We start from the raw sequence: 13348 nt of genomic DNA, 5'->3' as shown, positions 1-13348 counted from the left end.
CTTTTAAGTCTCAAAAAACCCACAGATTAACACTATTAGAATATAATTTTTTTCTATAATGCTATCTTCTGGAGGGGAAGAAGCATGCTGTAAGGATGGAAGCAGCTTCAAACTCTGCTTGAAGCTAGGGAACAAAAGTTTCTCTGCAAACAAAGAAACATAAATTAAATTTAAAAAGCAAAGTTTCACATTCTTCATGGGTTGGCATGAGCTTGCAGGCTGACAGTTTGGGACACTAAAGCCATGGGTGCACCCCATGAAAGACAAACCAAAAGTTCTGACACTGAAGTATAATGGTTAGGGCTATTCAAATGTTCCATCTGCTTTGCTCTGTTTTTAAATGAGTACATGTGAAATACTTGGGGTTTTTTGTTTGTTTTTTTTTTTTCCCCTTAGAGCAAGAGAGGGTATTGTTTAGCTGTTAGACAACAGAGCTGGGCAACCTGAGGACACATGGAATGTGTCCTCAGATGCAGGACCTGGTATAAAGGCACTTATATCACATGTGGTCTTATCTATAACCACTTCTGCCTCAGCAAAGATATCAGATAGTTTCCAGGTTTGGAAAATCAGTGAAAAAGAAAGGATTTCTTCACTTTAGAGAAGAAGTAAATAACAAGGGACAAGAGAAGAGTATACAATATCACAGATGCTCTGAATAGGGAGAATAGTGACATTTAGGGAAGTTAAAAGGTAAGTGACTTAAACATGGTGAAAGTAAACACTTTTTAGGAGAACATATAATTGGTCATTGCTACAGGATGTGCTTGAAACAAAGAATTTAGCAAGATGTAAACAAGTTTTATATATATATATAAATAACAACCCTATCACTATTATTTATTGATACAATGGTTAATGATCTCATTTTGTGTCTGGAGAGCTGGATAAACCTGATTAGATTTTCGCACATTTAGAAAATTTAAAAGCCACAAAAGACCACTGAATCACCTCCTCTATAGTGTTGCTTATTAAGTGTCACCCAAATCCCCTCATACTAAACCCAGACACTTGTGCTGAAAAGTTTCTGTTCCCAAGAGATCAGTCTGAATACCTCGAGTGGAGACCAGAAGAGATTCAATTGTCACCAGTGCCTGAGGCCCTTGCAAAGACAAGGAGCAGAGGAGTGAAACTGTATAAAGGTGTGGCTGAAGCTCTAAACCACAAGATTGGAGCGAGTCAGTGGGTACCTTCTCTTTGGGTGTTTGCCCTTCAAAAATATTCAAGTAAAGTGGTCTAGGGAAAGATACATATCAGAAATATGTGCTTTACTAAAAACTCAGTGTTGATTAGGATTGTAGGAGAGTTCTCAAGATAAACACATTCCAGAGGGATTTGATGCTGACTATTGTTTATGTACTGTACCCATACTTCTGGAAGATGAGAAACAGGACTTTATGTGAAGCTTCCTTAAGACCCTGCTTCTAACCCCCACCCTGCCCCACTCTTTGAGTATGTTCCCCTGTAGCCTCAGCTGCTGCTTTTAACTCTGCCATTAAGAGCTGCATTCTTTAACAACCCTTATATGTGAACTGGGAAAGAAGAAGGAGAGAGAACACCACTGTTAATCCAGCACAGTTACCTAGAAAGGAGGAAGCACCCCAGCATTCTTGCTATGTATCAGTGGACAGCACAGGTCTACAATGACAACTCTTGGCTACTGAAGAACCTCCTACCAAAAAGAGCAATCTGAGCACTCTCTTTAAGTCAGTCTTCATTGCCTCTTCTTCTACTGTACTGGTGCAAAAGGGGCATAGCGAGGACTCAAAACTGAGCTCTACTCATGCTGGATGCCTTTACCACTACCTTACAGCATATCAGTGCAAAGACTGACTTGCATGCCTATGTTCATCTACTGTACTAGGGCAAATTTCTGCCTAAGAGCCAGGGAAGAGGTGATGTACCTCCATGCATTGATTTATGCCAGTTCAGCTATAGCACCTGTAAAACTTCTGTCTCAACTGAATCAGGGATGTTCTTACAACCAAGCAAGTATGCAAAACCTAGATCCATAAAGAACAAAGTGTCTAAGTTACAGCACCTTGACACCTAAATGGAAAGACAGGTGTTGCTGTTAGCCTAGGCCTCCACAAGACTGAATGAAGAGAACTAGGCACCTCCACATAAGAAGAGAAGATTGCATGCTGGTGGGGAGCTACCTAGAGATTCTAGACAAGAAATGCTGAGTATGGGCTGTGTATCGAAGTTTGTCTCTCACCAGAGCTTAGGTGCGTGACTTTGCAGCCTAGAGTTAAAGTCCTCACCTTGAGAAATAAATATCCTAGGTTCTGCAAGCGCTTGTCTACTCTTTATTTTAAAAAAGATAAAAATAACCAAAAAAAATCCACAAATTTTAGTTAAAGTAATAAAAGAAAGAGAGAGAGACCAAAGAAGCTCTCCTTTCCACAATTTTATCCCCCAAGCAATTCTAAGCTTTGGTCAAGTTGCAGTGCCTCTGCATGTGTCACCAGAGGAATTCCAGGCAGAAACCTTATCCAAATAAAGTGCTCTCTGTGGCTGTTCTTCCCCTTTTCCACCAGCTGATGAGTGCAAATAATTTCTTTTTTTCTTTCTAGAACTTCATGGCACAGGGTTTGCAAATATTTAAGATTACATTAACATGATTAAATTCACTCAGGTAGAACTGCCTTTCCTAGAGGATTTGAGAGTTCTCAGCCTTCACACTTCTGTACTGAATTTCACAATAAAATATTTCTCTCACTCATGGTTGTGGGGACACTTGTCATGTTCTGACTTTTACTTTTTTTTTTTAGAGAAACTTTGATATGGTTCAAAACTCAAGAGACATAAAAAAGGGCCAAACCTTTACCACATAAGAAAACCTGATTTGAAGAAAACCTCAGTGCTTTAAGGAGACTTGACTTACTATATGGAAACATTTAGGGATAGCAATAGCAAGACCTCATGACATATAACTCTTCAAATGCCACTCAGTCTCTTGAGATTCCTAACAAGAATGCCTGCAGGGGGAATAATTTTATACGAAGGACTCAGGCCCTCTGGTTTCGTAAAGGAAATGTCCATACATATACCTTAATTTTTTCTCTGTCAGTGCCTTACAACTGCCATGCATGCACATGTAAAGGTCTCTAGTTCCCTTAACAGTCCAGTACAGTGTGTAAATTCTCATTTATCCATAAAGTAGTGGGTGCTGGAGTCCCAGCACTTCACCATTTATCAGTGACCTAGAGGAGAAGAGGGTATGCAGCCTCACCAAGCTGGTTGAGGACAGTCCTCATGCAGAGGTGTTCATTCAGCTGGAGGAATGGGCTGACAGGAACCTTATGAAATTCAAAAGGGACAATTGCAAAGTCCTGCACTTGGAATGGACAAACCCCATGTAATTGCACAGTCAGGGGACTGATTGGATGGGTAGAAATTCTGCTGAAAAGGACCCAGAACTCCTGGGGTCCTGGTGAACAGAAGGCTGGACAGAAGTCAGTGTTGCACTCTGGCAGCAATGAAGGCTAAGGGTATCCTGACTGATAGCAACAGGAACATAGTCAGTTGACTGAGAGAAGTGATTATTTCCCTGTACTCAGCACCTGTTTGGCCACATCCAAAATACTGCACTCAAATTTGTCCCCACACCTCCCTACCCCCTCAAACAAGAAAGTTATAAACTTGAGCAGGTCCAGTTGAAGGCCACCAAGATAGTCACGGAACTGAGACCCATCAACTATGAGGAGAGGCTGAGGGAACATGGCTTATTTAGCCTGGCAAAGAGAAGGTTTGGTTGGAGGAGGGGAGACCTGATAACTTCCCATATCTACACGGAAGTTATTCAGAAAATGGAGCCAAGACTTAAGGAAGGTGCACAGCAGGAGAAAGAGCAACAGTGATCATAACCTGAAACAACTGAGGTTTAAGTTGTGTATAAGGAAAAAAAATCATGGTAAGGACAACTAATCACTGGAACAGCTGCCCAGAGATGTTGTGGAATATCTGTCCTCGGAGGTTTTCAAGATTCAACTGGACAAAGTCTTAAGCAGCCTCACCTGAATTTAGTGTTGATTTCGCTTTGACCAGGAGGTTGGATTAGGTGGCCTCCTTTCCAGTCTGAACAATTCTGGGATTATTACTGTGATGCACAAATGGAACAGGCAGTCACAAGTTGTAAGTAGAAACATCTAATCAGTCTGTGTTCACGAGAAAGATGGCCATGGGAACCGACCTCTGGAAAAGAAGTTATTCCAACAGTTTTCCAGCATACACTGTCCAAATTCTTGACTCAACCTTCCACTGAAATTTCCAGTTTTTCCAACCACTTCTGTTTTTTTTTTTCTTTCTGAAGTAGAGCACCTATCCTTGGAGTAGAAGGTGAACGGTACTTTTGCTGGAAGCAAAGATGTAGCCAGAGAAGGAACTCTCCAAAGCTTTTCACTCACAGAAAGGGAGGAAAGGGAAAAATCTAGTGCCAGGCTGGGAAAAAGGGACAACAAGATTCTTTTTTCTTATTCTGTAGTTCTGTCGTTTCATGTTCCGTGGAAATTAAAGCATTTGCATATAGTAGCTTCCCATCCCTCTTTCCCTGCCAGGCTTGGCATAGGTGGGAAGTTCAAGTTCTTGAAAATAACAACCCACTGCCCCAGCCATCCCTTTACCCCCCTAGTCAGAACTGGCACAGCTGGTGCCATCCTTCAGAACCTGGTAGGAGGCCCAGCTGTCTCTCACAGGCAGGGAGAGAAATGTTTGTAAGTACGAACTATGGTCACATACTAATCTAATCTATGATTTGAAAAACTGCTGAAGATTATTTTTTTGCTCTGGGCAAAAAAATAAGCCCCTTTGTATGGCACTTTTTTATCCTTGATCCCTCTTCTACTTAAAAAGAATACTCTCAAGAAGAGTTTACTGTGAAGATAGCAGCGAAGGGAACTTGATTGTTAATACTAGAGCATTGTCTGCCATCTGAATGAGTTTTGTATGCCTTATTGCAACCATGCTAAGATGCAACTCAAGATGATGTATCAAAAGCTGTGTCCGTGTAGGCATAGAATCATAGAATGGTTTGGGTTGGAAGGGACCTTTAAAAATATGTAGTCCAACCCCCCTGCTGTGGGGAGGGACACCTTCCACTAGATCAGGTTGCTAGGGTACGTACCTCTCGGAGGAGAAAGCATAGCTATGACAAAAAAGGTGTTATGTTTACTATCAGCAGCAGCCCGAGATGGACTGGATCTGAGTTGCTGAGTATTTGTATGCTTTTAATCCAGGAAGGGCAAATAAATCCTGTACAGTACCACAAAAATAGCATTTTTATGGAACTGGCTTTTCCTCCAAGCATACAAGTGACAACTCTTACTTTGAGGATGTCACTTTAACTGAAAAAAAATTTATTCTATACATTGCTCTCAAAGTTTAGATAATAGTGAGTCATGATTTATTAATCTAACTTTATTTCAAAACAGAGTTTTGGTAACATTAGTGTTTTATAATTATTATTAAGCTTCAAACCACAAACAAGGTTAGGGAGTGGTTTGCGAGGAAATGAATGTACAAATGTGTTGGAGGTGCTATACCACTGTTGCTGATATCAAAGGTTAACAATCTTGAGCCCGACTCCTAAATCCCAAGCCAGGCTGAAAAACAGTTAGCTCCCAAAGGTTCTTTTAATAGTATGTTTGGGGATCAACGTTACTGCTTTTTCTATTTGAGCCTTCTGAATTCATTTTTTCAAGCTATTTTTTTGGATGAAGAAAATTAAATACGTACTCATTTATATAGTTACATGCAAAAAAAAAAAAAAAATAGAACAGATGATGCTGGAAGTAGCATTCTTGCCTAATTCCTCTAAAACAGGAACTACTTTCTGAGTGTCTGACACTGCACTGTCTTCTTCAGAGAGCGAAGCCCTTCCCATACATCAAGGATTACATCAAAAAAGCAAGGGAGATACTATATTTGTCACAGTACACACTCTTGAAAAGAATTTTGTACTGCTTAAAACACTTTCTATTGAACACTCTTGATATTTAAAATTTTAAACAGTTTTCAATTAAAACTTTTTCAAAACAAAAAATAAAATTAACATTAACAATATCCCTTGCAACCTGGTAAATTCTAGGCAATTCTACTTTTTTTTTCATAATGTTTTTGTTGTATTTTGAATTCTCAGTTTATTAGCAACTTATATTTTAATGAAGAGTCATAATCAGCACTTGTTGGAAAGAAATCTTAGTAAACAAAGCTTGTGTGTGAAACAACTTCAGTGACTGGTCTTAACAGTAAGGAGACTAAATTTTCCGCTTCATTTATAACACTAGAGTTGTACTCAAACAAGCCTTAGTTTATATAGGTGGCAACAACTGATGTACCTAATATCTTTGATCTCAACCCTCTGCTCTGAAGAAGCTAGAAGTTCTTTATAAGAAAAGAACTTTCTGGAAAAAAGTCTCTCCTAAATTAAGTATGTGTACACATACAAGTGTATATAAACCCAGTAGGAGTTTTGCAAGCTGCACAGAAAACAGTCATAGAGTTTGCACTCATTTTTATTGTCAGGCATGTAAATGCCTCAAGTGTATTTGAAAAATGCATTCAGACTTTTAACTCAAGACCTGAAGGCATAGTTCCCATTGTTTGGTATGGAATATTGCAAGTCATACCAGTGTGGATAGCTATGGCCTTAGAGTCTGGGGTTATAAGAAGAAAGAGATTACAAGAATAATTACTGAAAAGTGCTACATAACTAGAACAATATTTGCTTCATTAGAAAATCTCATCTAAAGTGGAAGAAAATACTTGTAAATATTTGTTAAAACACTTGCACAAAAGTCTTATAAGCAGGAAGGAAAAAATAATGAAACTAGATGATTTGCAGGATGACTCAATGGACTGTGCAGAATGTGTGCCTTCTGAAGAGACTGGCATGGTTTTAACTACACTGCCTAGAACAGTTTTTTCCTAGCACGTCTTCACAGCTAGCAATGCAATGAATTAAGGGAGAGCCAAAATTTATTAGCAGATGAGAGTGAAAAAGTGTGTTTCAGCCATAAAGATGTGGTTTTCATGTTTGAACCATTTTCTCTGTGTTTGCAACATTCCTAATGTGATGTTCAGAGCCATGTCACAGTGTGGGAAGGGATATTTTTACCCCATTTTATGCAATAAAAGATTTGCAGAAAGACTTACCAATTTTTCTCCTTGACGTGCGTTATGACTTCATGACACTCTGGAATGATTCTTCTCTGAGGCTCTGCCTAACCACTTTTGCAGTGTACAATGGTTGTGTTGTTCCCCTTGAAATGCTGTTGGGCAGTCTAGTAATGAGCTGTGGATAGGGGCCCTTAGCAAGTCTGTCTTCTAGACAGCTTGAAAATGTCCCTTATTTCTGACACACTCCACCCATACTGCCTGCCCTAGCTTTGTCAACTCTTCTGTCTGGCACAGAAAAGTCATCTCACTTGCTTTCCTTTGGTGGCCACTAGAAAGTTAGAGAGTCAGCAAGATCAGGGCTGAGCCACGCCTCAGAAGTGCTTACTAGAAAGCTAGGAACTCCATCTGCTTCTAGAAAGCTTTGCCTTGTTGACAAGTACAGAGGTATGTGTGCTCTTTGGAGCAACATAACCTCTCATTCTTCTTGCAAGTGGTCGCAGGACAATGAGAGAAGTAACTAGGGACTTGACCCTAGTATTGTGAGAACCATCCTTTGAAGTCTAAATGGAGGGCCTGAAGAAGGGAAGCAGTTCTGGCAGACAAGGTTCAGGTATGGGTGAGTTTGTAAAACCTCATGAATGGCCCTGGGATATTTTATGCCTTTTGGCTATGAAAGTGAACCTTCTGCATGTTAGATGGTAGAGGATCCTCACAGACATCTGTCACCTCCTGCTTAATTCCATACTGAGATACTGCCCTTCCTTTCTGTGGGATACCAGAACAACAGATGAAAAACCCCTACCTGTTTAAATCCTAGTCCATACAGTTTGTTATAGGGATACCTTCTGGTACCTCTGACTGCATTCCACCTTTCATAGTAAGGGTGGGATTCTTTTCTTCAGCTTTTAAAAGCAAGGTGCCTAGTCGAAACACCATGCCTTTGTGTCAACAAACAGACATGTACATCCTAGAGCCCTCTTATCCCAGACATGTATTCTAAGAACCTCTTGAGAGTGACCATTTGTCTTCAATGAGCATAGAGACTCTAGACAACTACTCCAGAAAAGATTCCTAACATAAAAATGGCAAAAATTAGGTAATACAAACACCATCTTTAATGTGCAGCGTCCTTTGTGCATTATGTATTACAATATAGCTCATCTCCTGGTCGAAGAGGCTGTGGCATTTTTTGGACAACCATCATTTCTTTCTGAGTGGATTTTATGTTGCTGAGAGAGCACTATCAAGATCTGTACTGCCTTCTGCCAGAGCACCTCTGACCAGAGGGTAGAAGGACCAGCTGTACAGGGCACAGCATGAGAACAGTCACCGAAGTTAATTATTCAATAGTGCCTGAGAAGTTTTCCCTCACCTCTGATGCAGCAAAGGTCCCTCCAATGGGAGGAGGAAACTAATGGGTGGAAATAGCAATCTTGCTACTGCCTCTAGAAGGTATTTGCCAGTGCCGCAATTTAAGGTGACAGGCTTTCTAAGTGTATGGATTTGGTGGGCATCAGCACCCTTACCATGCTATGCGCAGTCGTGCTTATTTGAGGACTGGTGCAGAGTGCAGGGAGCGCCCCACTGAGAACTCTGGGGAGTTTTCGTCCAATAAGCCAACTTCTTAAGGTACAAGTCAGTTCAACCTGCCTGCTTTTAAAGTAACCAGCTCAGTAGCCAGACTGATGGAAAGATTAAAAAGAGCACTGATAACTGAAAAAAACATTTGCTGTAAATGGCTATCAAAGTTTGAAAAAATCCAAATACTTACGAGACTGGTAGTCTTCTTTTCTTCTCAGCCATATCAGTGGAAGTTAGGGCTGCAGGATCTGACCCTACATGGGTAATAGACTTTTTAATTTCCAAATTATTTTTAGGGGGATTAAATAGGTTGGTCTTTCTCTCCCTATGTAAAACCATGATTCATCCATCATGTCAATAGCAACATATTCATAAATATACCACCGTGTCTGGTGTTTTCCACTGAAATTGGCAAATGTACTTAGAAAGAAGTGAAATGAAAATTTCAGGAATTTCCAATTGGGCTTAGAAAGTTGTGAAAGAAGAGTGATGACTGCTATCGATGTAAAGAGTTATGAGCTGCCTGGTTCTTCTGTTTTATGGAACAGCTTAGCCATAGACCATACCTACTTCACTGCCACTGTGGCCTAGTCCTGGCCATGGCCTTAATTTTTCTGAGGATGTTATTCATAAATGTTCTCTTAATCAAGCTCAGGCCCAGAATTTACTGTAGAGGCCAAACTAATTGCCAGGATACATGAGATGCCAAACCCTAGAAGGTAAAGCTAAAATTTGTGTGTCCTGGCTCAGAGAGCCACTATGTTTCAAACCTGAAATAAAAAGTGGTTTTTACATTTCTTAAATAGTTGATTTTTCCACTCCAACAATTAGAACTCTGTGCTTCTCAAAGAATTTACACTGTGAATAAGTACATCTCCTTCATTTTTTAATTTGACCAAAACAAAAATCTATCTCTCTTTTTAAAGGATTTTTTTTTTTTTCATGAGAAAGAAGTAAGGATTTATTCCAAAATTATCCCTGGCTAGTGTGCATGGTTACCACACTGAAACAGACAGCAGTTTTCTGGGTGAAATGGCATTGCCCCGGGTGCCAAGACCCACACGGAAAGTATGCCAAGGACTGTGAAGATTTTTATGTCTCTCCTGCCATCATAAACAGGAATGTTATATCTTTCAACTGGGCAACTAGCATGTTCCCCATTGATTACACCCTTTTATTGAGAAAGGGAGAGATGAATGATTTTCTTTATTCTTTTCACATGTAAAAGCTTCTAAATGATTAGCAGTCTCTTGGTTCTTGATCAAAACATGGGCTTCAATACAAAATGTTGTGAGATCTCATAATATCTTAATACTATGTTCATAATATCATAATAATCTCATACTGGAATAATCTTGCTCATCGTTAAGGAACTGAAATGCTATTCAATAAGCAACATAACAACAATGATGGGGCTTTTAAGTTCAAAGTCTGCTAGCCCTCACTTCTGTGACACTTCTGAAACATTTCACTTCGCCATTCTCAATCACGAGTAGGAAGTGAGATGAGGTGACTATGAGATGCAGTGTGTGGACAGAAAAGCTGACAAACCCAAAAGCTTGTACACTTTTTCTCTTTGTATCATCACTTGGTTTGATAAAAGAAGGCCACAGCTCCCAGCAAACCATGCATCAGGTCCCTGAGCGCATCTCCCCATCCCAAAGAGTTTTGCTGCCTGGGCCCACAGCCAGCTCTCTGATATGGCACAGTCATGTTATCCACTGGTTCAGACAGTTGTGAAAGAGCAGTTCTGGAGAAAGAGCTGCCTGCCCTTGTGGGACTCTGCCCCTCCTTTGCTCAGGGGCCACTTTTATGCTCAGGCCCTTGCCACTCACCTGAGTTATGTTGCTGGTACACCTGTGCCCAGTTTAACACCTTCCTAATTTTGGCCTTTATCCCAGCCCGCTGATTTGACTTTCTGGCTTGATCTCAGACCTGCCTTGTCACTATGGACTTTTTGATCAGTACTGTTGGCTGGCTGTGGTTACTGTCACTGGACCTGTTTGGGTACGGTGGGGCAGCTCCCTTGTTGGCAAGGTCTGTGCCCCTGCCTACCTTGCTGTGACTCTTGGCTCCTTAAAGAGCAGCCAGTCTTTCCTGCTCCATGATGCCTTGCAAGACTTCATCCTTTGGTCACCATGGTTATAAAATACTGCTATGAGAGTGTATGGGATTCTGTGACCTTGAATAAATGAATATTACTAATTCAGTAGGAATCCTATCCTATCATCAGGAAAGATTCACAACACAGCAATCTACTAGGCAGATGCATTAGATAGATACCTTCATCCTAAAGGAATTACTCCTACCCACCCTATTCCTCCACAAGGTAAACTTGAAATATTTCACTTGTCCTCTGGAGCCCTGAAGAAGACTCTTTTGTGCTGGGCAGATAGTTCAGGACTCTGAAGGCTGGGTCAGACGAGGAAAAGCTGGAAGAGCTTAGTCAATGAAGGAAAAATCTGTAAAAAAATCCCTACCAAAACCCAGCGGAAAACAACGAAAAACACTAATTCTATTCCCTTTAATATCAAAGCCAAAAGGAATTTTGCCATAGACTTGACTAAGAACTGTTGAATGTAGAAGTATGTTCTTGTCAGCAATTCTTAATTTATCCTTGCCTGTATTCCAGAGTAGTAACCTAACATTTTGACACTAGGTACAGGATTGGATGTGATTGAGTACCATGAGCCATTTGCAGCAGGCATGAGTTAGACTCACTGTGTGTCAGAAGCAGGCCATGTCTAAGTTAGATCCAAAGCATTCATACTGAAGGTTATGTTCTTCTACGAAAAAGTCCACTCAATGCAGCATTGCTTTTCACTGCCCTCTTTATCTTGAGAGGTGGTGTCCAAACCTAAAATATAAATTCAGTGGCGATTTTGTATAGGTGAATATTAAAATTGCACCTACCCTTCCTGAAAAGGGTCTAGAAATGACCAAAGATTAGTTCTAGTGCCTTAAACCATCGTCACATTAGACTTGTTCTCAGCAGCAAAGCCAGGCTCTTGCTCAGCTCTACTTCACTCTTTTTCTTTCTGCCCTTATGCTGCCACCTCAAATCCACCCTCCCACTACAGCAGCGTCATAAAGAAACAGAGGAACTAAATTAGGGAAAAGCTGCAGGTTGAAAATAATCCATCAGGGAAAAAAAGATTTGACTAAAAAGGATCAGTCAAGAAAATCCACAAGTAATTGTGCCAGAACAATTGAGATGGCAGTCAGGGAGTGGAAATGAGCAGCTGGTGTTGGAAGGAAGGGCAAGGAACAGCTTAAATTGATTTTGTCACTGAGAAAAATGCCTGTGGAACTGTGACACAAGAGCCTAAGCATCATTGACTTCTACAAGGCTTGCAACTTCAGGCACCACTTTCAAAAGAAAGCTACAGCTCCTTGTTTTCTTAAGGGGGTAAGAAATATTACTCTTTTGTCACAGAAGTAAAGGTATATATTTGAGCTCACTATGCAAACTACAATAAATCCTTTAAACAGTCAATTTCTCTCTTTCAATTTTTCAAGGTGCCTGAGAACAGCTTACTAAATCCTCATGTCTGCTTTAATTCAGAACATTTGTGACTATCATCAGTAGAGTGTTACTGCTGTGGAGTATTGCATGCAATATACATCACTTCCCTGTACACTTACATAGCTAATTAGTGACATTAGACACTACAAACTGCATGGTTGAATGGAAAATTGAAAAGTTACATTGCTTTTGGCTATGCAGTTAAAGATTCTGGCGGACAGTTCAAAATTCAAACTATGATAAAAAGAATGCATTTTCCACAAGGATTCTGCTAGGAAATCTCAAACATAAAAGTACATAAAAGTGTACAATGAGGGAACTGAAATACACTTTTGAAGTTAAATGAATAGCTATATGACAGATAGAGGGTTTTTTTACTCACTCAAGTCTCTAAACATACATGATATAATAATAATGGATGAATATGAAAAACACTGTCTTGTGATTCTGGATAAGCACTCAGAACTGTCAGTTCTTGTCCAAGTTATCTGGATCATTTGGGCATGGAAAAACTGGGTGGGGAATTGCATGAGATCAGGGAAGAAAAAAGGAAATCTCAGGAGAATAGAGCTACAAGGATTGCTGCTTATGGTATTTTGGCAGTTTCTCAACCCAGAAGCACACAGAAAATGAAAAACAGCAATAACAAACTGCAGATACTGTTGGGAATTAGCTGAACCGCCAAGAACATGGCAGTTTCTGGGACCCTACGCACAGAGAGAGAGGGCTTGTGGCATGCCACCCTCCAGTCAGCTGCTCACAAAATTGTACAGGGATGGTGTTTACTGCTGACTCATGCTGGCAGACAGACCTTATTTATTCCAAGCATGATGGATTTGGACTGTGTTGTTGGAACAGTGGAAAGTTGCAGCTGCAGCAAAGGAATCCCCCAGAGAATGCTCCAAGAACAGTTAAGCTTGAGAAGAATAGTTGGGCTCTGTCCTTACTGTGGCTATTGAAAAGACAGAAGTCAGTGAGGGGGTATGCCTCAACCTGCAGCATATAGAGTCTGTTCAGAAAAGGGTGGTAGTTTTAGCTGCTTACAAACACTATCCTGACCCATATCACTCAAGTCTAACAAACAGATGAATAATTTGCAAAAGAAGGGTCTGCTTGTTTGTT

This window comes from Ciconia boyciana, chromosome 1 (genome assembly GCF_034638445.1).
Source record: "Ciconia boyciana chromosome 1, ASM3463844v1, whole genome shotgun sequence".
NCBI classification, from domain to species: Eukaryota; Metazoa; Chordata; class Aves; order Ciconiiformes; family Ciconiidae; genus Ciconia; species Ciconia boyciana.
This window is presented reverse-complemented; position numbering follows the sequence as displayed.